Genomic DNA, 27259 nt, shown 5'->3' on the forward strand with positions numbered 1-27259 from the left:
TGTGCCACAGCATTCTGCACTAACTGCAGCCCCTGGGTCAGGTTGTGTTGCATGGGGATTTCTGTGATCTTGGCTGACTGGCTGCCAGGATTTTTTTAGTTTTGGTATTTGGTTAGGAATCCTGACTGGTTGTGGGATGCTGAGTTTTCTGCCCTACTCATAGGAATCTTGTTGTGGTTGGTATGGTATTGCAGTTAAGAAATCATCACTGCCTTTTTTTTTCAGTTTGCATTTTGTTTACCTTGCAAGAAACTGATCCTTTAGTGTGGCAGCACCTACGCTTTGGATCTCCCTGCCTATTGACATTAGCAGGTGCCTTCATTGTACTTTTTTTGGCACCTTTTAAAAATACTTTTGTTTATGCAAGCCTAACCAGGCATGTAAAAGCTATTATTTTTTATCTGTTTTTAACTCATTGTTGGTTTTATTATTCTGAATGTTTTTAAATACCTATCTTTAACTGTTTTTGCCAATAATTTTATTGTTTTAATTCCTGCTATAAACCACTTTGAGGTTTTTTACAATAAAGCAGTATATAAATGTTGTAAATAAAATAAATAAATAAATTTTGGAGTCACTGTGGCCTGTGGGTCACTTTACTCTTTTGTACCAAGTCAGGCCATTTGGTACCATCTAGCTCAGTACTGATGACATGGACTAGCATTGGCTCTCCAGGATTCCAGGCAATAGTCTCTTCCAGACATTGAATTTTGGATCTTTGCATGCAAAGCATGTGCCCTACCATGGAGCTACAGCCCTTTTTAAAAACGTATCTTTTAAAATTGTTCTTTTGAAATCACTAATGAATGCACAGCATACTAGGGCAGATCCACACCATGCATTTAAAGCACATTCAACATACATTTGAAGCACATGAATCCCACTACAGAATCCTTGGAACTGTAGTTTGTTAAGGGTGGTGGGAACTATAACTGTGAGGTGGAAACTTTACTTCCCAGGATTCTTTAGGGGAAGTCATGTGTTTTAAATGCGAGTTGGATGTGCTTTAAATGTATTATGTGCATCTCCATAAACTTTGTCTACGTAGAAATCATTTTAATTAAATTTTAAAATGGAAATGAGCTATAAAGTTTACTTGGTGACCATGGGCTACGCAGCATCTCACAGCCTAACCTGCCCCTCTAGGTGAAAAGAACAGACGGGGACCATGCCCACCCCAAGGAAGAAAGTCACACTTAAAATGTAGAACAATTAATCATTGGTAAATAATAATTTACAACCATAGTTGTAAGACACGTATCAAGACAGTATGAAGAAATATTTATATAAGCATGAATGTCAACTATGTTTATTATTTACACAACCTGTAAATATATTTATAGTGCAATCCTATGCATGTTTACTCAGAAGCAAGTCCCAATGTATTCAAAGGGGCTTACTTAGACGGGGAAGCATGCACAGGACTGCAATTCAGTGATAAGGAACTTCACTCACCCAATCCAAAATTCAGAATCATGCCACTTTACGCTGTTTTGCAACTGTTTTATATTTGTTTTACAGTTATTGGATTTTATATGGTTTTATTTCTTGTTGTGAGCTGCTTTGATTTCCAGCTCTACCTCACAGGGTTGTTGGAAATATTCCATATACGCACACACTGGAGATGTAAAAATACATACACCCCATATAATAGTTTATTGTCAAAACCAGTTGGCCATTGCAGAACTTAAAAAAAACACTATTAGTTTCCTGCCAAATAAAAGCAGAGACACCTAACTAAGCCCTGCCTTACTGCTTTTTTTTTTTAAAGGATCAGAGGGGGAGAGAAAGATTTACAACGCAATCCTTTTCTATGTTCACTGTCCCATTGATTTTCAGCACAATCCTAACCATGTCTACTCAAAAGTAAGTCCTACTGAATTCAGTGGGGTAGGTATGTGGAATTAACATTGAAGTTTTACTCCCAGAAAAAAATATATCACATTTTCAAAACAGGTTATGAATAAGACAAATAAGCTGCCCTCTTCCACAGTCCTGTAAAATGTAAACTTTGTTTGACTCCAGTAGTGGGAAGGGTGTATGGGGTATGTGTAGTTCCTGCGCTGGGTGAGAGCCTCTGCAGTGAACTTAATGATAGGAGTAAGGCACCAGATGCCTTCAGAGTGAGAGCCTGCAACTGGCAGAAGGCTGGCTGTCCCTGGGTTTGAGACAGGGGGCAGTAGATGTGCCTTGTGTGAAAGATATTGATTGGGTCTGACTGTTCCCAATTCTCTCAGAGGCCTACTGGGATAACTGGTTTAGGTAGGTTTTGTTGGTGGGCTCTTGTTGCGTCCATATCAAGTGTTTAGGAGGAGTCTTAGTAAGGAGGGACATGGGTGATGCCACCCCAGTTTCAGTGATCATGGGTAGAGGGAGATATAGCCATGGGAAGGTGGAGATTTACCACAGAAGATGAGGGCAAGGCTATCTATGCCTTGTTCTTTGCTCCCACTCCTCTCATGGAGGGGTTCCTCATTGCTCACCTGCTGTGTCCACTGGCCTGTGTGTACTGTTGTTTAATGCCAGATCTGTACACAATAAGACCACACTCATCCATGATTTACTCATGGATAAGGGTGCCAATTTGGTGTGCATTACTGAGACCCTGGGTGGGTGAGCTGGGAAGAGTTGTGACCCAGCTTTGCTCACCTGGACAGGCTGCAGGGACGGAGGATAGGAGTTGCTGTGGTCTACAGAATTTCCATCTCTGTCACCAGGAAGCCACTCTGTCTTCGAGCTGGCTGTGTGGGCCTGCACCTGGTGTTGGTCCAAAGAGACTGTAAACTAGGGTTACTGCTGGTATATTGTTCACCCTGCTGTTGGAGGAGCCCTGAACAATAATCCTGGGTGATTTCAGTGTCCATGCTGAGGCTGCCTCTATGTTCCAGCTTGGGACTTCATGGCCTCCATGACGACCATGGGACTGTCTCAAGTTATCACCAGCCTGACACATAGGCCCATTGGTTTGTGACAACTACCGCCCGGTCGCAAATACCCCCTTTTTAGGGCAGGTGATTGAGAAAGTTGTGGCACAGCAATTGCAAGTACTCTTGGATGAAATAGATTATCTTGACCCATTCCAATCTGGGTTCAGGCCTGGTTATGGGACTGAATCGGCCTTGGTCACCCTCATGGATGACCTTTATCAGGAGAAAGACAGGGGGAGTGTGATCCTGTTATTCTTACTCAATCTCTCCACAGCATTTGATATTATTGACTATGGTATCCTTCTGAGATGTCTTAGTGAGATGGATATAGGAGGCACTGTTTTACAGTGGTTTCGAGCCTACCTCCAGGGTTGTTTTCAGAGAATAGCATTGGGTAATTGTCTTTCAGCCCCCTGGGGTGCCGCAGGTACCATCCTGTCCTCCATGCTGTTTAATATCTATATGAACCCTTTGGGAGTGGTCATCAGGAGATTTGTGGTGAGGTGTCAGCAGTACCCAGCTCTATTTCTCTGTAACATCTGGATCGGGAGAGGCTGTGCAAGCCCTGGACCGGTGCCTGGACTCGGTGGTGGGCTGGATGAGGGCCAATAAACTGAGTCTGAATCCTAGCAAGATGGAGGCACTGTTATGACTTGCCCTGGGTCATTCTGGTGAAGGATGGGTAATAAATTTAATAATAATAAAAATAAGAGGACCCCAAGTATATGCTGCCTTGGGATACTTGGAGGAAGAGTGGGGTAGAAATGTAATAAACCATAGCAATGATAACAATGTATCACAGAGGGATTTCTTAATCCATGGATTAGGCCCTATTCTCTGATGGCCTCTCGGTCTCAGCTGCCATGTTAAAGAAAGAGTGTTTCTTTCTAGTCTGACTTTTGTCAAATCTGGAAGAATATGCCTCAGAGCTAGGAACAAGCAAGAAAACAAACAAAACCCATCCAGGATCTGAGGCAGTCCACATGAGACCGGAGTGAATGACATGTTTATCTGGAAGCCAGTTCCTTTTTTTTCTTTCAAGGGTCGAAAGGAAATTTGGGAGGGGAAGAAACTGGTGGAAAATACTGGGAATGTCTGAGTGATTTATTGAAGGCAATTAGCCGTGGAGAATTTGTTTTCTCTAGGCAAAATAATAGTGTATACCCAGCAAGAAGTTCCTTCCTGAAAGGACTGATGGACTCTGTGTGGAAAGAGAAAGGTCCCAACCTAGAGATTAGGATTTGGAGCCCAAGTGCTTTTCAAGAAGTGTCATCCCTTTAATTTACTGTGTGTCCTACAATATTGCTTCAGTCCCCTCGCCAGCCACCAGAAGAGCAGGTTCCAGGAAAGGGCTGACAGTAATTGGCCACGTTTTCCTGGATCAAATGGGACATTTGTCTATTTTGCTTTACCACATTATTTGTTCCTTTCTTTGTCCATGCTATACCATTTCTCTGTGCCAGGAGAACCGAAGGCCCAGAGTCCAAATGCAGCCCTCCAGGCCTCTCTAGCTGGACCTTGGGACTCTCCCTAGTCATACCCTCTTTTCCCAGACATCACATTCTCCTTAAGTGGCTTTACCTGGATGTGTCCTTGGACTCTGTTAATGATTCATGCTTGTCCAGATAAGAATAGAGAAGAGTGTATGAGCAGAAACTAGCCTACTGTACAAAGGTAACATTTATATTCATTGGTTTCCCCTCTTTTCACTCTGGCCCCACCCACCACTGACATATGGCCCCTGGGAAGTTGCCCAGAAGGGAAAGTGACTCTTTGCTTGATGCCATATGTAAAGAACAGGACACTGACAGTGTAGGAGCTATTCTATTCTAAATGGGCTAGTCTTCATGGGCTAATTATTTCTCTAGTATTTCCGGTATGTACAGTTTTTTACAGATATTAATTCAACCATCTTTGTAAGAACAACAGGTCATTACCCCCATTTTACACATGGGGAATTGAGGCCTTTCAGTGAGTTCATGTGTTTGATCTTCCAGAGCCATATATAGTCTTCTGCTGACCATGAAACCTTTCCTCCCCCCTCCAAATATTGAGCTAGATTCATTATATGTCCATCAAGAAATTAACCATGATATCTTTTTGATGCAGTTATTTGATGCAGATGGAATAAATCCAGGTCTTTAGTCATCCATCCATCCATGTGCATTAGGAGGTGGCTCAGGAGGCTTGATCCCTGGATCCTTTGCACTAGACCCCGGTTTTCCTGCCACTTACCTCTGGATTTAACTTGTTTACATGGTGGCTGGATGCAACAAGTGCTGTGCCAGTGAGACCCCAGCCAAATTTGTGTTATAGGCCAGTGCCCCAAGTCTTTTAATTATCCCGCACCTCTGGTTGTATCTAGTTTGTAGTGCCAAGGCATAACCAAACAGGTGTGCTTTAATTTGTATCTGGCGTAGGGGAAGAGACTTCCCGAAAGCTAGTCCAGAACTGTGTGGAGCAGCAGAAAAATGGGTGGAAGAGACCACATTAGTTTGAACTGTGGAGCCAGGGAATTTAGTCCTTTGTTGTTGTTATGTGCCTTCAAGTGGATTACGACTTATGGCGACCCTATGAATCAGTGACCTCCAGTAGCATCTGTCATGAACCACCCTGTTCAGATCTTGTAAGTTCAGGTCTGTGGCTTCCTTTAGGGAACTAATCCATCTCTTGTTTGGCCGTCTTCTTTTTCTACTCCCTTCTGTTTTCCCAGCATTATTGTCTTTTCTAGTGAATCATGTCTTCTCATGATGTGTCCAAAGTATGATAACCTCAGTTTCAACATTTTAGCTTCTAGTGATAGTTCTGGTTTAATTTGTTCTAACACCCAATTTGACTTTTTCGCGGTCCATGGAATACTTAGGGCTCTGCCATTGTAACTACAAGGAAAATGCAAGGCACAGAAGTCCCATTCTGCACCTTCACACATCTAAATGCAACACTTCCTGTCATCAAAATGTAATGTTTTGTGCTTATTGGATCTCAGAGTTACTTGACCACAGCAACTTTGTTGCAATCCTTCAGAGTTTGGTTTGTTTAATCATTTGTCCCTATACTGCTGACTACATATTTGCCGTACATACATTTTTCCTAGACTTGGGTTTGTTTCTTTTTTATGCTAAAAAGACAGACAGTTGTGCATCCCTGCAGAAACTGTCATTTTTGTTGTTGTTATGTGCCTTCAAGTTGATTACGACTTATGGCGACCCTATGAATCAGTGACCTCCAACAGCATCTGTCATGAACCACCCTGTTCAGATCTTGTAAATTCAGGTGATGGGGGAACTCTGATAAGCCTCTATGACATTGTGAAATAGCAAGGATTATGCAAAATTGAAAGCACTCTGCCTCCCTACCCAAAAGAAATCAGCAGAAGAAATTAGCAAGGTGTCCATGATGAATGAGTAAATATGCACATAATCAGACCACATTTTAAAAGGGAAAAGGCTCTGATAATGGGGAACGAGGGGTGAGACAATGACCAGCATAACAGGCATTTATTCAGACAATAGTGGAGGACCACACTGGGAAGATTAGTGCCTTATTAATGAGGTGAAACCTTCACATGAAGAAAAGGAAAAGCACAATAATCAAGGCAGTCTGGAGAATAAAATATGGACTGGTATGTTGTGGTGTAAATAATGTAAAAGTTATGCACTGGTATATATACCTCAAGTTCCCAGGTCATCTGTTTCCCCAGATTGACATGGCAGCAAGTTTTTTTTCTTTATTCATCCTCATAATGTGCAAATCCTTCCCCCCCTTTTTTTGGCAACCCCCACTCAAAAAAACAAAACAGCCCAGCCTTGTCTCTGGACAAGAGGCTACTGTAAGGACAGAATATGGAGAAACTGATTGGTTCCCAATAGGAAAGGGTGTGAGCCAGGGGTGTATTTTATCACCCTGTTTGTTTAATCTGTACGCAGAACATATCATACAGAAAGTGGGATTGGACCAAGATGAAGGAGGTGTGAAAATTGGAGGGAGATATATCAAAAATTTAAGATATGCACACGATACCATACTACTAGCAGAAACCAGTAATGATTTGAAACGAATGCTGATGAAAGTTAAAGAGGAAAGCACAAAAGCAGGACTACAGCTGAACGTCAAAAAGACGAAAGTAATGACAACAGAAGATTGATGTAACCTTAAAGTTGACAATGAGGCCATTGAACTTGTCAAGGATTATCAATACCTTGGCACAGTCATTAACCAAACTGGAGACAATAGTCAAGAAATCAGAAGAAGGCTAGGACTGGGTAGGACAGCTATGAGAGAACTAGAAAAGGTCCTCAAATGCAAAGATGTATCACTGAACACCAAAGTCAGGATCATTCAGACCATGGTATTCCCTATCTCTATGTATGGATGTGAAAGTTGAACACTGAAAAAAGCAGATAAGAGAAAAATCAACACATATGAAATGTGGTATTGGAGGAGAGCTGTGCGCATACCATGGACTGCGAAAAAGACAAATAATTGGGTATTAGAACAAATTAAACCAGAATTGTCCCTAGAAGCTAAAATGATGAAACTGAGGTTATCATACTTTGGACACATCATGAGAAGACATGGTTCACTAGAAAAGACCATAATGCTGGGAAAAACAGAAGGGAGTAGAAAAAGAAGGCCAAACAAGAGATGGATTGATTCCATAAAGGAAGCCACAGACCTGAACGTACAGTAGGGCCCCGCTTCCCGGCGCTCTGCTTCCTGGCGTTCTGCTAATGCGGTGACTTTCCTCCCCTCTTTAAAAGCCACTTTTGCGGCATTTTGTGGCATTTTCACATCATTTTTGCGCAACACGCCCCATTAAAGTCAATGGGGTTCCGCCTTACGGCGATTTCACCTTTACAGCGCGGGTCCGGAACAGAACCCGCCATATAAGCGGGGCCGTACTGTACAATATCTCAACAGGGTGGTTCATGACAGATGCTCTTGGAGGTCACTGATTCATAGGGTCGCCATAAGTCATAATCGACTTGAAGGCACATAACAACAACAAGCTCTATTGAACACAGTGGGATTTACTCCTGCCTGAGTAAACATGTTTGGGATTACAGTGTTAACCTAATCTAGAGGGAAACGTAGCAATGTAAACTAGTCCTCAAGGAAAATATTTAACCTTCATATTTAAATTTTCCTGTTCCAGTAGTCTGAATTACATCTATGATAGAAACAATGTCAATGTTGTGGATAGTCTTTGTGACATTGTATTCTATTAGTCTATGAAGAATTACTTTACAAAGATTATCTCCAGGATTCATGAGCACTTGAATAGATATGATTATGAGTTTAGATGATGTTTGCATCTTTAGTGTGGAGTTTCTCAGGAAGGAATATGTTCTGAGTTTTCTTTTTCTTGTTTCTCCTTCCTTGTGATGGTGAGTTTCATGACGGTGTGTGTGTGTGTGTGTGTTGTGTGTGTGTGTTTTAATACCTAAATGTCTCTGAAGACACAGCAAAGAGCTTCCCCCAATTTTCCTCAAGCACCATAAACTGTTGGCTCCTTCTGTGATTCAAAATCAACCTCTGACTTGATTTGTTCTGAATTTCCTTGAGGGTGCCCAGTGATCACACACCAAAGTGTTCCTCTATTTGTGTAAGAAGTGGCTTGCATTTGAAAACACTTGAGCTAAGAGCTAAAAGTTGTTTTCATCCCAAATGAGTTCTTTGGTTTCCTACCACCTGTGAATTCGTTAAATAGGAAAAGAGCTTGGCTCAGGGCCAGTGGGACTCTCATTACTTGTAATTAGCTTAATTACATCATAAATAGCCCATCAAGGGATAGGAAGCAGAGCTCAAACAAATAAGCAATTCTTCTTTTATAAGGCAACCCACATGGCACTTTGATCAAACCAATAACAACAATTGAACTAAATGGGGAAAAAGACAACCCCACAGCATGGGCCTTTGTCTCTGTCACAGTGTGGGTCTTCTAGCCTCTACCTGTGCTTTGTGCTGGATGTACTTCACTTTAAGCTTTAGTTCATTCTTCAAGTGACAGTTTTAACTTTGGATAGAATAGGTTCAGTTGTAGAAGAGTGAAAGGCAAGGTAGTGATTCCAAAGCAACAGCAATATTGTTCCAAGTATTATGTCTTTACAGCAGCTGATTCATCAGTGCTGGAGTTAATTTATGTGTAGATTTTCAGAAGTTGTTTCCAGCCTTTTTTTTTAATGGTCTTATTGCTGGAGTGAAAAATTACTTGCTAATGGGAATAGTGAACAACATTTTGGCTGTTTTACTTTTTTTACATGGTATTGGCCATCCCTGTAGCGACTGAAAATACTAGTGTTGATGAACTACTGGTATGCCCTAGCTGGCCCCTTTCTGTGCTATACATATTTTCTTGATTCTTGCCATTTGTACAACCAATTTACATGATGAGAAACGATCAAAGTTGAAATGGGAGGCACACATCTCTAAACACATAGTAGATAAATCCTTTTGTGGTCTCTCAGCATGTTCCCCTGCAAGAGTTTTCACATGTATATCTCTGCTTCACACATGTGTTTCCTCCAGGTTTAAAGGGCAAACTTTGTGGCTGTGAAGTATGGATTGGCCACTTGGCAGTAAATGCTGTAGTCTGCCTTCAGTCAAACATTATTTGTGGGATCTTCCAGAAAATCTGTTTCTTTCAGTTAAACCAATAATTGTTGCCTGCATCTCTGTGCATGTTTACTACAAATATTTCTGCCAATCAGAATACCTTATTTTAATAGTGGTATATGACAATCACAAACCATTTAGAAACATTTATTGGGATGTAAAGGAGAAGTTAGTTTCTTTCCCAAATAGAGGTATATTTATGTGCCCACAATGGCCCAGTTTAATGTAAAACTATAGTTTAATGTTACAAGAGAGAACCACAGCAAACCCAAGACTCACACACTCTCCCTTCCCCTGCAGGGATCCCCTGATTGATCAAAGCTCCATGTGGTATATAGCGTTATGGTGAAAATGCACAACTGCTTTGCCAGGTATGTAGTCACATCCATCACGATGGGCATCTAAGCAGATGCTAGCCGGTCCTTCAGTTGCCAATTCTGAGATAACTGAGGTCACCTATGATTTTGGGTGCCTTAGAAAAAAGAACCGCTGTGATGTGACACCTCTCTCAAGCAACGTATGTGTTTTGCATCTCAGCCACTGTGTGATAACTGTAGAGATCATATGATTAGTTGCATGAAATGCTAATTGTCATAAATGAAGGTTTAACATCTGCTGGAAAATACTCAGGGGAGGCAAATTTATGAGTAAACTTAATACTCCTCTTCCCGTTTTCCAGCAGTAACAATCTTCCTCTTCTATGAGAGTAACAGATTGAAAACTGTATGTTTGTCTGCTGATGACCTTTTTTTCCCTTTTAAATCAGTATTATGTCAGATTAATAAAGCACAATTTTTCCAGGTTTTTGGCCACTCCTTGATTTCTGTTTCTCTCCCCCCACACACACACACACACTTTGTATCAAAGGCCTTGGCCTTTAAAAGTTTGCCTTGTAGACACAATACACTTAATTAGCTGTCAGCTGAGAAAGTAAGCCAGCCTTCTTCTAGTGTAGTCTGACTGACAAGCCCAAGTATCATCTCTTATGGGACATTTCAAAGCAGTTGGAGGTCTGGCAAGACACTTCTGAAAATTTCCAGACTATATGCTTCTAATAAATAGCTATAATGCTACTACTTATGTGTACAGATGCCAAAAGTTTGCTTGGTATTGAATAACTGTTGAATTATCAGGAAGTTGACTGAAAGATATGCGTTTCACAAGCTGAAACTGAAGTCACAAAATTTACTGAAAATTGGGAAATATTCTGTTAGTATGAGCCACCACTAGAAACATTGGCCTGATTCACACATAATGTTAAAATGGTTGTTTTAACAAATTGTAAGTTGTCCTACAGATACTCAAATAAACCATGACTTGTTTCTCCAAAGCTTCATTTGTATCAGTATTAAAAGCCAACATGAACAATACAATAATAGTAACCCAGAAAAATAAATATTTCAGAGCCAGATCATAATACTATTTTCTACAGCCCAAGATGGAGTCAGCCACTAAAAGCCCCAGTGAAAAGAGAAGTCTGTAAGGCCTGTTTAAAAGTATTGATGGGAGAGGATCAGATTCCACAGCTGTGGGGCCACCACTAAAAAGATGCTGTTTGGCATGCCCACCAAAGTTACTGTTTACAGGAAGGCATCTCAAGAGGCCCTCCAAGTTAGGGTAAAGGCAAGTTGATATGGGTGTGGGTGGTATTAATGTATCCTATGCCCAAACCACTCAGAGCTTTGAAGAACATCACCAGCACTTTGAATTGAGCCTGTAAATGCATTGGCAACCAGTGGAACTGATACAGTATTGGTGTAATATGTTCCAGCCATCTGGCTTCAACCAGTTGAAGTTTCTGCATACAAAGGCAATCCCAGATAGAACTTATTACAGTAGTCCAGCTTGGGTCTTGCCTGTTTGCTCTCTCTAAATCAAGTTGCCGCTAACATACCATCCTAAACTAGTAAAATGTCCCTGGTCACTGCCACCACTTGAGCATCCTTAGCACCAAGTCCAGGAACATTCCTAGACTGTAAATACTATATTTATGACATTTAAAAAAATCAGCATACCTCTTTGTTACTGACAGTTTTTAAAAAGTGAGCAATCCTAAATGATCAAGATTGTATTTCATGTACGCACCAATATTACATAAGCTTTTTGAAATGATAGAAACAATATGAAAGTACAGAAAGTGTTGGTTTTAGAAAATGACTGAAATAATAAGTCTGTAACATGCCTAAATATTTTTGTCATTTTGCAAAATGACTTATTTCACAGGATAGCAGCAGTTTGGATTCTGTATTCTTGAATTGTGGAAGCCCATCAGAATCATGAAGTTGGATTGTGGCCCATGTAAAATATGAATAGTGTAATTGCATAATTATGGTATTATGTACAAACATCACTGTCTTATACTGGGAAGCTGTACAGTTTGAACACATTTTGAAGCCTAGTGACATTTTTTATGACCCCAACATTGGGTTATGAATTATTATATGTTCTTTTCTGGAGCATCACATTTGCTGGACATTGTAGGTAAATCAAAATAAAGACCCAACGCCCTCAGATTTACAATCTAAAACACTGTACACGCAAGAGAAAGAGAGTAGAGGGAAAAGATAAACAAGGGAGATCAGTTGGGCAATGCCAGTATGAAAAGGTGAATTTTTAACAGGCATTTAGATCAAGTTCCCTTACTGGTGTCCTTATAGGGATGGCGGTATGGCCAGCACAAGAGTTTGCACTCCCCACTCCTCTTCCTCTTCCCCCACTTCCTTCCTTCCTTTTGGTTGCTGCTGCTGCATTAGCAGCATCAGTGGCAATGGTTTCTCACCATCCTCTCTGCATCGCTATAGGAAGAGCCAAGGGGTCATTCCTCAGAATGAGGCATTGCTTGTGTAGGTTTTGATGATTAAGCAGTGTATAAATCCTGCTAAATAAATTAATTCTGGATGACATGGGTGGGAGAATGCCTGTGCTACTTCTAAAGATACTTTAAACCGTTTATAAATAGCATATAAATAGCATTTCTAGCCACAATGGCTAATTATGGCAGCAACACAGGTGCTCTCCTAGACACATCACACCTTGCTATGAGAAAGGACTCCCTTGGCTGTGTCTCAGAGCGAGGCAGGGAAGGACAGGAGAGCCTCTCTGGTTGGTTGGGCAGCTGGTGGCTGGCAGCAGGGCTGGTGGGCAGGCAAGTAAGTGGGGCAGATTTGTTGTCCTCCATTCCTGCTGTCTGAGACATTTGTCTGAATTTGCCTCATTATAGTGCCAGCCCTGGTTGGAGGTGGGGCAACTACCCAGCAATCTCTGATTCTGTGACTGATTGTCCTTCCCCAAGAACATGAATCTTGCTGCTGGAGAGAAGACATAGATAATGTGACTTGAATGTTCCTGTCGTTTGCTGAAAACTGCCTTCAGAGTAGTCTGTTTCTTCCCCTGAGTACCTTCCATGTCATGTTCTGGTTCTCACTGAAAACAGGTGAGGAGGGAAATGGGTGTGACTGCACCATTCAATTTCCTCCATACAAAATAAATGTGGCCTCACCTACAACAAATCAAAGAAAAGGCTAGATTAGTATTTCTTCCTTAATATCTAGTTTTCTATGTGGATGAAGTAGCGTTCAGTTGCATGAGCCATCTCATGTAGCTTGAAGTCCAAACACAAGTTCATCGTTTCATCTGCTGTTTTGTGAGAACTAGGCCTTAGGCTCTGCAGGAAGAACATAGATGGACCTGTGATCAGAAGGTCAAATAGGTGCAATCGAGTGCAGAGATTTACAGACATTGAAACACACACACACACACACACACACATGCAATTCTTAAGCTTATATAGACCTCTTGATTCTACAGTCTAGTACATTTTTGCTCATGACATTGTGAATTTGCAGCAGGTATAAAAGCCAGGAGTCAGTAACAAAAAAATGCAAAGGGAGTTTTTGATGCATGGGAGCCTGAGCATACCCTTTGAAATGCTGCCATATGAATCCCAGACCATTCTCAAACCACTTTTGAGCAGAGGGGGCAAAGGTTGACCTCCCTACTGCATCATTGCCAAGGTCAATGTAGGGTAAGTTGAATGCCAGTGCTATTCAGTCACCCAAAATGAGACTATGGGAGATCTTCATGTACTGCTAGACTGAGACTTCATAGAGGCCCTTGCATGCTCTTTCACTCAGCCATTCACAAAAGCCATTCCATGCCTTTTCCTTCCTGGGAAAAGATGTGCACATTGAGGCTCCCCACATGCTCTTCATTCCACAAGAGCATTGTGTTGCTTGCCTTTAGATAGTCATGACAACACTCTCACTTGGGGAAGGATAAATGGACTAGACCAGCGTTTCCCAACTAGTGGGCCACCAGATGTTGTTGGACCACAATTCCCATCTTTCCTGACCATTGGCAATGCTGGCTGAGGCTGATGGGAGTTGTGGTCCAACAACATCTGGTGGCCCACTAGTTGGGAAAGGCTGGACTAGACACTGGGTGAGATTGAATTATACTGCTCCCACAATCCCAGATACTTGCCTTTCATACTTGGATAAATTTTGTTGGATTGGGATGTTCTTTGGCAGTGCCTACTATTTTTGCACCATAGATAAGCAGTAAGTGGGGTATTTGGGCTAGTGTAGCAGTGAAGATCCCACTCCACACAACTCTTATCATGGGGTGTGCTTCTTGTGTCTGATTCTAATTTTGTGTAGCCTTGGCTAAATCACACTCTCTGCCAGCATCTAAATCAAGTAGGGCAAAATATGACTGACCCTCCATCTTCTAAGGACACTCTAGTGCAGCCTTTCCCAACCAGTGTGCCTCCAGATGTTGTTGGACCACAATTCCCATCTTTCCTGACCATTGGCAACGCTGGCTGAGGCTGATGGGAGTTGTGGTCCAACAACATCTGGAGGCACACTGGTTGGGAAAGGCTGCTCTAGTGTATTAAACACAGAACTAAGTTTTATACTACACATATATTTATTTATTTATTTATTTATTTATTTAATTAAGCTTATATACCACCTGACTAGCAACAGCTCTCTGGGCGGTGAACATTAAAAATACAATAAAAATAACACAATACAGTATATCACAATACAAAACTGTACAAAAACTGTACAGTCTAAAATCAAAATATAATAATTTAGAATTAACAGGAATTAAAATGCCTCAGAGAAGAGAAAGGTTTTAACCTGGCGCCGAAAAGATGATAGTGTCGGCGCCAGGCACACCTCCTCGGGGAGACCATTCCATAGTTCGGGGGCCACCACTGAGAAGGCCCTAGATCTTGTCACCACTCTCCGGGCTTCCCTATGAGTCGGAACCCAGAGGAGGGCCTTCGTAGTAGACCGTAGTGTACGGGCCGGTTCATATCGGGAGAGGCGTTCCGACAGATATCGTGGTCCCGCGCTGTATAAGGCTTTATAGGTAAGTACCAACACTTTGAATCTGGCCCGGAAGCATATTGGAAGCCAGTGCAAATGGGCTAGCACAGGTGTTATATGCTCAGACCGCTTGGTTCTTGTTAGCAGTCTGGCCGCCGCATTTTGCACTAGCTGTAGCTTCCGAATCGTCTTCAAAGGTAGCCCTACGTAAAGCGCATTGCAGTAGTCCAGACGCGAGGTTACCATAGCATGTACCACTGATGTGAGGTCCTCCTTATTCAGATAGGGACGTAGCTGGGCTACCAACCGAAGTTGGTAGAACGCATTCCGGGCCACCGAGGCTACATGAGCCTCAAGTGTAAGGGAAGAGTCTAAGATGACTCCCAGACTATGCACCTGTTCCTTTAGGGGGAGTGTAACCCCATCCAGGACAGTGTATATATCCACCATCCGATCAGAGAAACCATCCACCAACAGCATCTCAGTCTTGTCAGGATTGAGTCTCAGTTTGTTAGTTCTCATCCAGTCCATTGTCGCAGCCAGGCAACGGTTCAGCACGTCGACTGCCTCACCTGAAGAAGATGTAAAGGAGAAGTAGAGCTGCGTGTCATCAGCATACTGATGACAACGCACTCCAAAACTGCTGATGACCGCCCCCAGCGGCTTCATATAAATGTTAAAAAGCATGGGAGACAGAACCGAACCCTGCGGGACCCCACATTGGAGAACCCACGGTGTCGAGCAATGTTCCCCAAGCACTATCTTCTGGAGACGACCCGCTAAGTAGGAGCGGAACCACTGCCAAGCAGTGCCTCCAACTCCCAACTCCGCAAGCCTCTCCAGAAGGATACCATGGTCGATGGTATCAAAAGCCGCTGAGAGGTCAAGGAGAATCAACAGAGTTACACTCCCTCTGTCTCTCTCCCGACATAGGTCATCAAACAGGGCGACCAAGGCAGTCTCAGTGCCAAAACCAGGCCTGAACCCCGATTGAAATGGATCTAGATAATCGGTTTCATCCAATAGCGCCTGGAGCTGGTCAGCAACCACACGTTCCAGGATCTTGCCCAGGAACGGAACATTGGCTACTGGTCTGTAGCTGCTGAAATCCTCTGGGTCCAAGGAAGGTTTTTTCAGGAGTGGTCTCACTGCCGCCTCTTTCAGACAGCCAGGGACCACTCCCTCTCGTAAAGAGGCATTAATCACTTCCTTGGCCCAGCCAACTGTTCCTTCGTTGCTAGTTTTAATTAGCCAAGAGGGGCAAGGATCTAGTACCGAAGTGGTCGCACGTACCTGTCCAAGCACCTTGTCCACGTCCTCGAACTGAACCAACTGAAACTCATCCAACAAAACATGACAAGACTTTACTCCGGACACCTCAGTAGGATTAACTGTTATTAAATAGGAGTCTAAGTCCCGGCGAATGCATGAGATCTTATGCTGGAAGTGTTCAGCAAATTTATTACATCGAGCTACCGATGTATCTGCCGTATCTTGTAGACCTGGATGGAGTAGGCCACGAACCACTTTAAGAAGCTCCCGTGGGCGTGAGAGAGATGACTGAATAGAGGCGGCGAAATGTTGTTTTTTTGCCGCCCTCACCGCTCCTACATAGAGCTTAGTAGAAGCACGAACCAGCTCATAATTGCATTCGTTGGGAGTTCGTCTCCATCTCCACTCAAACCGCCTCCTGTCTTGTTTCATCGCTCTCAGCTCCGGAGTATACCAAGGAGCTGTATGAGCTTTACATAGGAGAGGGCGCGCAGGAGCAATTGTGTCAACAGCCCGGGTCATCTCTGTATTCCACAGATGGGCCAGGACTTCGACAGGAGCGCCAGTCTTATCAGCCGGAAAAAACCCCAGAGCCTTTTGAAAACCTTCAGAATTCATTAGTCTCTGGGGGCGGACCAATTTAATAGGTCCCCCACCCTTGCAGAGGGAAAAGGCTACTGAAAGTCTAAACTTCAGCAAGCAATGATCTGTCCATGACAACGGGAGAGATGTAAAACTCCCCACATCCAGATCACTATCCCCATGTCCGGTAGCAAAGACCAGGTCAAGAGTGTGCCCCGATGTATGTGTTGGGCCACTAACATACTGAGAGAGCCCCATGGTTGTCATGGCGGCCATGAAGTCCTGAGCTGCCCCAGACAAAGTAGCCTCAGCATGAATGTTGAGATCTCCCAGTACTAATAGTCTGGGGGATCTCAACAGTACCTCCAAGACCACTTCCGTCAACTCAGTTAGGGAAGCCATTGGGCAGCAAGGTGGGCGGTACACCAAAAGGATTCCCAGTCTGTCCCTCTGGCCCAGCACAAGGTGCAAACACTCCAGACCAGTGATTGCATGGACATGGTGCTTGGTGAGTGAGATGGAACTCTTATAGACCACAGCAACCCCACCTCCCCGACCCTCAGATCTACCATGATGCTGAACCAGATACCCCGGTGGGCAGAGCTGGGAGAGACTAACTCCTCCCTGTTCGCCCACCCAGGTCTCGGTTATACATGCCAGATCGGCCACTTCGTCCACAATCAAATCATGGACGAGGGAGGTTTTATTATGTACCGATCTGGCATTAAAGAGCAGCAACTGGAGATCTGAGAGTTGGCTGATAGGACAACCAACAACCCTGTGGGTATGAGAATATACTTTGTAAAGCTCTGCAAAAGCCAACCTTCAGATAGCCTACAGGTCTGAAGTTGAACTTGTATGGCTGCAAGCTGGTTTTTGACCTTATGTGTGTATCAAACAAACACCTATCTTGACAGTGTCATGAGTGAAGCAGATGGAGTGCAAGTCTGGATGGTTATCTCCAAAAAATCAGTATGGATTTAAGACTTCTTAGATTCTGCTGCACTTACGAGGCAGGTCAAATGCGCTGTATCCAAATAAGAGTATTGTGTTAAAGTAATCTGCCTTACAGTACTGGATAAGCAAGGAGCAAGCCTCTTATTGTTCCATTTGAACTTTGCCTACTTTTATCTGTACAGTTGGAAAAGGTTCAGAAAAGACAACCAGAATGATCAAGTGTCTGGAGCAACTCCCCTATGAGGAAAGGTTACAATATTTTGAACTTTTTTTGTGAAAAGGCAAGTAAGTGTATAAAATTATGCATGGTATGAAGAAAGTGGATAGGGGAAAGTTAGATTCAGGACAAAGTACTTCTTCAAACAGCACATTCTTAAAGTATGGAATTTGCTCCCATAAGAGGTAGTGATGGCCACCAACTCAGATGGTTTTAAAAGAGGTTTAGACAAATTCATAGAGGATAAGGCTATCAATGGCTTAACCATTTTTTTGCCCACTTTTCCTTTACTGCAAAAGCCCCCTCTTGAAGCAGCTTTTCTTTGTTTCTTTTAAAAAGGGGTTGGGAGTTTGTGTGCGGATAGCCCCGTAGATGTGTAGAAGAGAAGAAGTTAATGCTTCACTTCTGCCATGGAGTGAAAGGTCTGGAAAGCAAGAAGCAATAATTTATACATCTTTTGCTAGACATTGGGAGAATTGTACCTACTTCTCCAGAATCCACATGAACTTTAAGGTGTCACAGGATTCTTTGTCATTCTTACATATTAAGAACTTGATGAAATCTCAGTTAAGCAGCTTTCCTAAGGGAAGTCATAATTCCTTGCACATTCCATAACTCCTTGGCTTAGTGGTTGCTTTCTTTTCTCCTCATGGCAGTTAACATATCTTCAGCCTTCATTCCTGTCCATGTCTTGGCAGGCTTCATCTGTCATGCTCTTCTTAATATTTCCCTCCCCGCAAGCATTTTTTCCTTGTAGGTCTTCCTGTCTTCAGGATATTCCTAATCAAGCTCAGCTAGGAGAGGTGATGGACTCTTGATTGCAATAACAGAGTTGCAGCTTCAGTCTGTTCATCCCCATTATGTGGCAAACTTGTTATCTCAAAGGAAAGAGACACATTTCCTGCCTGGTGTACCCCCCCCCCCTCCCAAATTGGCAGGCCTCAGTCTGGCTTCCCTCACATAAGCCCAGCATGCAGCTACTGTGGCTGCAGTTTTTATATATAAAATGAAAAGGTCCAACATTAAATACACAGAAAAGTTGAACTGGAGATGTTTAACGCATGCAATTTCCTACCCTGTGGGTCCTATTCTAACTTGGTCATTGTACAGTCAATGAGATTTGCACCTGTGTGGTTGAGAGGCTGAGTGGAGCCTTTGTTAGGGGTATCTGTATTTTGTCTATCCTGTTCCATTATGAGGAACTGGTTCTAACTCTGAGACTATGTTGAGTGGGCATGAGGAAGCCAAGTGTATGCTGACAGGCATGAATAACCGAAATGTATTAAGGCAAACAATTTGCATAGATGCCCTCACAGAGTGCTTAGCTACCATTTCTGCCACAACAGATACAATAGTGGGATTAACACCATTATAATGTATTTGTTAGGTGTCTAGTCTTTCTAGATACACAAGAATAAAACAGGGCACAGTCCTGTCTGCAGCCTTACATTCCTTAACTAAATAGAGAAGGGAGAAGGAATGGGGTGAAAATTAGTTAGGAAAGCCAACTAATTAGTTAGGAAAGCTAACTAATTAGCAGCTTCTCAAGAGATGTGAGGAAGAAATGGAATGAGAAAGGGAAGAAGTTCTAAAGATAGGATGCAGCCAAGGATAAATAAAGATCCTAGATAGATTCTGGATATAAGAAAGTTAGAAAATGCAGAGATCACAATAGGGGAATGAAAAGAAGATAGATAATGTAAATTAGGAAAAGAGGAAAATTAAATGAAAGAAATAATGATGTAATCAGAACACAAAAAGACTAGAGGAGACAGGTTGGTCAAAGAGCCAAAGGATGAAAAAAATTAGGTGGACAGTAAAAATTTTCACTCAGGTGTTTTCACTGGAGAGAGGCTCATATTTTCCACTTACAGTGGCTGCTTCCTTGAAAACCCATGAAAGCACAGATTATCAATTCCTAGTGATCAAAGTGTCCGTGTATCTAGTTCTGTTCTCCCAACAAAGACATACAGTAAATAATTCATAGTGGCTTGCAACATACTGCAAGACCCCTGCAGCCACTGAAGGACACCCCTGAGGAACTATTATATACCTGCCACTCTTCAGCAGAGAACTCTTGAGAGAGGCCCTGAATAGTCCAGAAACACTATATACCAAGAGTGAGTATCTTCATGCTACTTTCCCTAAGCCTTGTGAAGAAAATGTGGGTTAGAAACCTAAACATATTTTAAACCACAGCCAGTCCCCATAAATCCAGGATTTGAGGCAGAATGGATTACAAGCAAATTTTAGCCATTCCCCATTACAAATGATTGGGGCAGATTCGTAGAATCACCACGATCTTTGTGTTTCACTTCTTGATTTCGTTCCACCTCCTGAGCTTTCTTTCATTCTACCCAGCCCTCAATTTCTTTAGTTCCTCCCCTCTTGGTTTCTCTCATTCATTCTCAGGCAGCTTCTGTGCTCTTTCTAATTAAGCTCATTATCTTTTGTCTTTGCTTGTGTGTACTCACCTCTGTCTAGCACTTCCCCTTTGTGTATATTTTACTTATCTGCATGACACTCCATATCATCTGAACCAATCCTCTCAGGAACAAGCTGCCATTAGGGATATGAGCCTTCTAGGTGGTGAAGTATGGTACTGAATACTCTGCTGGCATTTCAGTTAAATACAGTCAGCCAGGTTAGAAAGGAAAAGACAAGAAATGAGAAGCCAAGCCCCATCCCACACACGCATACAAACCAGCACAGTTCCTGCTGACAGGAACACTGGGAAGCGGTTATTGAATATAAACACACTGTGTAATTTACATGTTAATTATGTTGAATGTGCTACAAGGCCATAATTAGAAACTAATTGGGTGAGAGCACATGTAATTGGTTTTGCTGGCATAGCGGACAGACATTCTTTGATGCACCTGTGAAGTCTTCTTAGTCCAAAGGGGGAATTAATTCTTGTTATCTGCTATGTCAGTCTTCGGTGCCCAGGTACCTTTAAAAACAATAGAGCAGAAATTGGCTACATAACCTGGTGTGTGTGTGTTTAAAAAAATCTTCATCCTTTGTTTATCAATTCAGGCTAGCTTCACTATGAACAACAGTGTATTTCAGATGCATTTTCAACAGGAATTAAATGGTTCTACCTGTGATCCGGAGGAGTAATTTGCTTTAGCTGAAGTCAAGACAAAGTCATTTTGTGTCCAAAAAGGTAGTGTTTATATAGTGTTGAAGAAATTTGGGCCAGGAGTCTTCCATCTCAAATAATGACTGGATTCCTAATCTCATGAAAGAGTGTCTGTTGACAAATGGCTACTCCTTATTTGCATATATGAATGTATTCAAAGATATGCAGTTTTTCATTACTCCATTGCTTAGCAGCAAAACTGAGCTAAAAATACACTTAGCACTAGAAACTAGTTGACATTAATTTAATGCCATCAGTGTGTGAGGTGTAATACAGGACAGAGAAGAGGCATGGGCTCCTCCCAAAGGATCTGCAATCTATTTAAAATTGTAAATTCTCCAGGAACTGAGGGATTGACAAATGAAAAGCCAAACCTGGTTACATCCAGATGTTTTGGACTACAATTCCCTGATGTAGTTTCACTAGATTGGTGAAGACCAGCATAGATTCTTTGGACCAGCCCCTAACATTTAGTCACTCCAAGCTATAGCATCACAAGATCCAAGTCCTTCTTTAATGTTGAGTTGCGCTTCTTGGAAATATGTGGAGTCATCAGCACCCCTAAAAATACTAATATCCAAATTGACAAAAAATTGTCAGTAGTAGGGCTGTTTGTATAATCAGGCCAGCTCCAGTGACATACAGGTGGCTTTAAGGCTGCAGGCAAGATGAGGCTAAAAGTTTTGCTAGCAAAATAACTTTTAAAGAGGGATTTACAGGAAAAGGACACAGACTGGCATATGTTTCAGAGTAGCAGATTTGCTTCTTCAAGGGGATCATATGAACACATACATGTAGAAAGATTTCATGGGATCTGATTGCTCAGAGAAGTTAAACAATTAAAGGGAACCTAGATCAGATCCATCTGGGAAAAGTTACTATTGCTATACAGTAATTCCACAGACAGGAGCTTATAGAATTGCTTCAGGAAGCATTGTCATAAGTGGGGGAAATTTATGACTGAATCAGCACATGGAGGATGGAAGGCTGTTCAAGCACTGGAAGCACCTTGAGAGAAGGGAGTGGGAGAATGAGACAAATGACAGATACGTTAGATAAGAACTTAAGTACATAAGAAGAGCCATGCTAGATCAGATCAAAGTCCCAACTAGTTCAGCATTTGGTTCCCACAGTGGCTAACCAGAAGCCCACAAGCAGAGCATGAGTGCAAGAGATGATGAGTCAGATGATGAAAACAGAGGAAGAAGGGGGAGGAGCCATGGCCAGGCTACTTTTTAGGTGGCTACTCAGGTAGCATAATGCCCACCAAGATGAGTGTTTTTGACTTTTGAGAACCTCCATGCTGTCCAAGTAACATGTGAAATGGCTTATGATGCTGAATGTGTTAGTTCTGCTTAATAGACTGTATGCACAAATTATTTATTTATTTGTTTGTTTGTTTCATTTATAAACCGCCCATAGCGAATGGCTCTCTGGGTGGTGTACAAAAGGTTAAAATACAAAATCACAATAAAATCAGCCTACAAACAATGAACACAAGCAGGAACAAAAGAAAAGGGGGATTTTTTTTTTAAAATTATAACATAAACGCTTAAAATGCCTGGGAGCATAGCCAGGTCTTAACCTGGCGCCGGAAAGATAGGAGCGTAGGCGCCAGGCGTACTTCTTCGGGGAGGCTATTCCACAGTTCGGGGGCCACTACAGAAAAGGCCCTAGATCGAGTAACTGTCCTCCGGGCTTCTCGATGAGTTGGTACCCGGAGGAGGGCCTTAGATGCTGAGCGAAGTGACCGGGTAGGTTCATAGCGGGAGAGGCATTCCACAAGATATTGCGGTCCCACGCCGTGTAAGGCTTTATAGGTCAAAACCAGCACCTTGAATCTGGCTCGGAAACAAATAGGTAGCCAGTGCAAACGGGCCAGAACAGGTGTTATATGCGCTGACCGGCTGGTCCTCATCAGCAGTCTGGCTGCTGCGTTTTGCACTAGCTGAAGCTTCCGAACTGTCTTCAAGGGCAGCCCTATGTAGAGCGCATTACAGTAATCCAGCCTAGAAGTTACCAGAGCATGAACAACTGAGGCGAAGTCATCCCTGTCCAGATAGGGGCGTAGCTGGGCTACCAACCGAAGGTGGTAGAACGCATTCCTTGCCACCGAGGCCACTTGCGCCTCAAGAGACAAGGAAGGATCGAAAAGAACCCCCAGACTACGAACCTGTTCCTTCAAGGGGAGTGTAACCCCATCTAGAACAGGGTAAACATCCACCATCTGAGCAGGGAAGGCACTCACCAACAGTGTCTCGGTCTTGTCTGGATTGAGTCTCAGTTTATTAGCTCTCATCCAGTCCATTATCGCGGTCAGGCAATGATTCAGCACATCCACAGACTCACCTGCAGAAGATGAAAAGGAGAAATAGAGCTGCGTGTCATCAGCGTACTGGTGGCAACGCACTCCAAAACTCCTGATGACGGCACCCAGAGGCTGCATGTAGATGTTAAAAAGCATGGGGGACAAAACCGACCCTTGAGGGACTCCACAATGGAGAGTCCAAGGTGTCGAGCAGTGTTCCCCAAGTACTACCTTCTGGCGACGATTCGCCGAGTAGGAGCGGAACCACTGCCAAGCAGTGCCTCCAACTCCCAACTCCGCGAGTCTCCCCAGAAGGATACCATGGTCGATGGTATCAAACGCCGCTGAGAGATCAAGGAGAATCAACAGAGTCACACTCCCTCTGTCCCTCTCCCCACAGAGGTCATCGTACAGGGCGACCAAGGCTGTTTCAGTGCCAAAACCAGGCCTAAAACCGGATTGAAATGGATCCAGATAATCGGTCTCATCCAAGAGCACCTGGAGCTGACCGGCAACCACCCGCTCCAGAACCTTGCCCCAAAAGGGGACATTCGCCACCGGTCTATAATTGTTCAAGTTATCTGGGTCCAAGGAAGGTTTCTTCAAAAGAGGTCTCACTACTGCCTCCTTGAGGCTGCTAGGGACTACTCCCTCACTCAAGGAGGCATTTATCACTTCCTTGGCCCAGCCGGTGGTACCAGTCCTGCTAGCCTTGACCAGCAAAGATGGACAAGGATCTAGAGCAGACGTGGTCGCCCGCACCATTCCAAATGATGTTCAGAACAGTTGGGATGTGAGTATTTGCAGTGTCAATAGGAAATTGTTCCTTTTGACAATATATTATAGCCACTGCAGAGTTTGCATGTGGGAAATGCAAAAGGTAGTTTAAGTATTGTTATGTGTAAATGGTCATAAAAAAGCAAGGCTGTGCTGAGCTGTTCTGAACTGAAAGCTGCACTGGAAGTGAACCAGCTGTTATTTCTCCTCTGCTTCTTCATAACCTGATAACAGAGAGTCACCAAAAGCAATTAAAAGGCTGTAAATTTTTAGGACTGATACAGGAGGATTCTGCTTTATGAAGCCTGTAATCAGCCTGTGAAATGTAATGCTGGCACTAAGCACTGAGCCAAATACTGGGGGGAACTTGGATAAAGAACTGAATATTTTCATGATCACTGACATCTTTTATAGCTGGTGGAGAAAAGATAAGAAAGGTAATTTAATTTTTGTGCTGTAGGGTGAAACATTATCTCCTCCAGAAGCACAGGCTGGAAAGTCCACACCTGCCTGTGTGTTAGTAGCACAGAGTCATCTTTCTGCTGTGCATACATGGGCAGGTGTGGGCTGGCTGTGAACTGGGTGGGAAGAGAGTACAGGCTACCTTTACTTCCAGGCAAAAATGAAGAATTCAAGAGAAGAATGGACCAGGAGAGCAGGGCTCTGAATGCAGGGAATCAATGGACGTTTTGGCATAATCCACAATGTATGATTCTTGATAAATTCAGCAGCACTGTTTTGGAGTTAGTGGGTTCTGGATTGCAACCCTGGGCTAATCCTAAAAGAGGTTTCCAGGTGAAATGAGAAGATTGGGCTGGGCTGATTTGTTTGATTCAGTAAGGTGAATTTTCATTCCGTGAGTTGTAAGTCAAGAAGTAGAAGCACTGTGTAAAGGGTAAAGGCTTCCATCCTGTACTGCTGGATGGTATGTTTTACTGAGCAATCTCCCTAGACAGCTTTCAAGAGTTGCTCTTGATTTTGGAGCCCTGCATTGCAGCACTTAGTCAATTTTCTTAAGAACTAGTTCACATATTCCAGAGGCTCTTAATTGTTTTAGCCTTCATGAGGTTAAAGTAAAAGTTAGAGAGAAAGTAAAATATTTTACCTCCATTGTTGAGGCAGCATGCCTCTGAATACCAGTTGCAAGGAATCACAGATGGGGAAGTGCTATTGCACTCAGGTTCCGCTTGTGGGCTTCTCATGAGCGTCTGGTTGGCCACTGTGAAAACAGATGAGTGCTGGACTAGATGGACCTTTGGAATGATCCAGCAGGGTTCTTCTTATGCTCTTATCTTGTGGTGTTGCAGCCACCACTGCCTCTGCCAAATGATAACAGTATGCAGTTATGTGTATGTGTCCCTGCTTCTATCTCCTATTTTTAACAATTACTTTAGTGTTTATCCCATTCCATTACACTTTGGTAAGGTCAATGTGATGTCAAAAAGTGTCGTGAGTTGGAAAACCTGATTTTTCTTGTTTCAGGAAGTATTTTTGGGACATGCAAGAAGCCCCCATCTTCTTCTCCAGTCTAGGACAGAGTTCTGAGTGTTCATAGATTGGCCAAGAGTGTCTGGGAGTTCCGGGATTATTTTCTATCCACAGCCAATTAAAAGAGGATTAGGCTGTCAGCCAGCCATGGCAATGAGGTTTTGTTGGTCTCCTTTGGTGAAGGGCTGCTTACTCTATTGCAAGATAAGATACTTTGTTAGAAAATAAGTCTCTCTAATTAGTTGTTCTCTACTGAATAATTTGTTTCATTTGGAATCATGGGTGCTGTGGAGATACCAAGTGCCTGGATTTCTCACAGAGCAGGGATCCCAGGGAGAAGACAGAGGCATTTCCCAACCCCTGGGAGTGGAATTGAGACCGAGCCATAGAGCAGGGTGTCTTGACTTTTTCAGGAAGGAAAAACATTATCTCTCCTGAGCTTCAAGTTCTAGCACATTGTGGAGCTGCTTTGTACATATGTGGAGTACCAGTTCAGCAGACGGTCTGTATTCAAATAAGTCTAAAGAAACACACAACTGAAACTGGTGGATTAGAGTAATTTGGCAGTGATGTCTCTACCAGTGGTGAAAGTGAGATGCAATAGATACGAGTACCAGATAAATACAGAATTCTGGCAAAACATTAATCACCTCAATTCATTGCTCAGTTCTAGTATAATATCATGGAAGTTCCAGAAAAGCTTTTCTCCCTCTCTCATAACGCTAGAACTCGTGGGCATCCAGTGAAGCTGAATGTTGGAAGATTCAGGATAAACAAAACAAAGTACTTCACACAGCAGATAGATAAACTATGGGATTTGCTCCCACAAGAGGCAGTGATGGCCACCAACTTGGATGGATTTAAAAGAGGATTAGACAAATTCATGAAGGAAAAGACTATCAGTGGCTACTAGCCAGTATGGCTATGCTCTGCCTCCATAGGCAGAGGCAGTGTGCTTCCAAATACCAGTTGCCAGAAGTCACAGGAGGGGAGAGCTCTTTGCATTCAGGTCCTGCTTGCACATTTCCCATGGGCAACTGGTTAGCCACTATGAGAACAGGATGTTCGACTAGATGGGCCATGGGCCTGATCCAGCAGGCTCTTCTTATGTTTTTTAAAAACTGTATTCCACTTTTGTCACTGGAAGTTGAATTCAACTCTGTGTCTTAAAAAGGCTTGTGTGGATTTTTTTCCAAGCATGAATGATGGGTGATTTTTAGCCTGGGGTCACAAGAGGAAGAAGCTCCAACACAGACTAGCAATTTGGGAGACTAGGACTCTCTAAGAGACCCTGGGTGAGCTAGTTTTCACAATCTGTGCCTCATTTGTAGGAAATATATTTATTTTGTAGAAGACTGCGAGAGCCAGGGATGAATAGGCTTTGTAACAAATTGGTTTTAGTATTCACAGTGTCTTAGTTGACTTCAAAAGGCTAATGCTAGTTTGCATAAATGAGGACAGTCAAGGTTGGAAAACTCCCAGGCTCCAGGTCACCTGGATCATGATGTTTAGATAGACATTTGTTACTGACAAGTAGGATTTTGAGATACTGCCTTAGCCTAGGTCAGAGCTTGGAAGATTACTTTTAAAAAGTAATAAATTACCGTTACAATTACATGGCCCAAAAAAAGTAGT

The 27259-nt window shown here is 42.9% G+C and overlaps 1 protein-coding gene across 7 annotated transcripts in view; it reads left to right on the top strand.

Annotated features, from left to right (window-relative positions):
* Positions 1-27259, top strand: part of SEMA3F (semaphorin 3F) — a 239519-nt gene that overhangs the window by 65298 nt on the left and 146962 nt on the right. Inside the window, exon 1 of one of the 7 annotated variants that reach the window (XM_061617802.1) lies at positions 1852-1866. The exons of 5 other annotated variants lie outside the window; for them this stretch is intronic. The gene's annotated coding sequence lies outside the window, so the exon portion shown is untranslated. Of the gene's footprint in view, positions 1-1851; positions 1867-9895; positions 9914-27259 lie in introns of those variants that run through there. One more of the 7 variants, XM_061617801.1, reaches the window with a different exon arrangement.

The sequence above is a fragment of the Rhineura floridana genome, chromosome 3 (assembly GCF_030035675.1).
Source record: "Rhineura floridana isolate rRhiFlo1 chromosome 3, rRhiFlo1.hap2, whole genome shotgun sequence".
In the NCBI taxonomy this organism is placed as follows: Eukaryota; Metazoa; Chordata; class Lepidosauria; order Squamata; family Rhineuridae; genus Rhineura; species Rhineura floridana.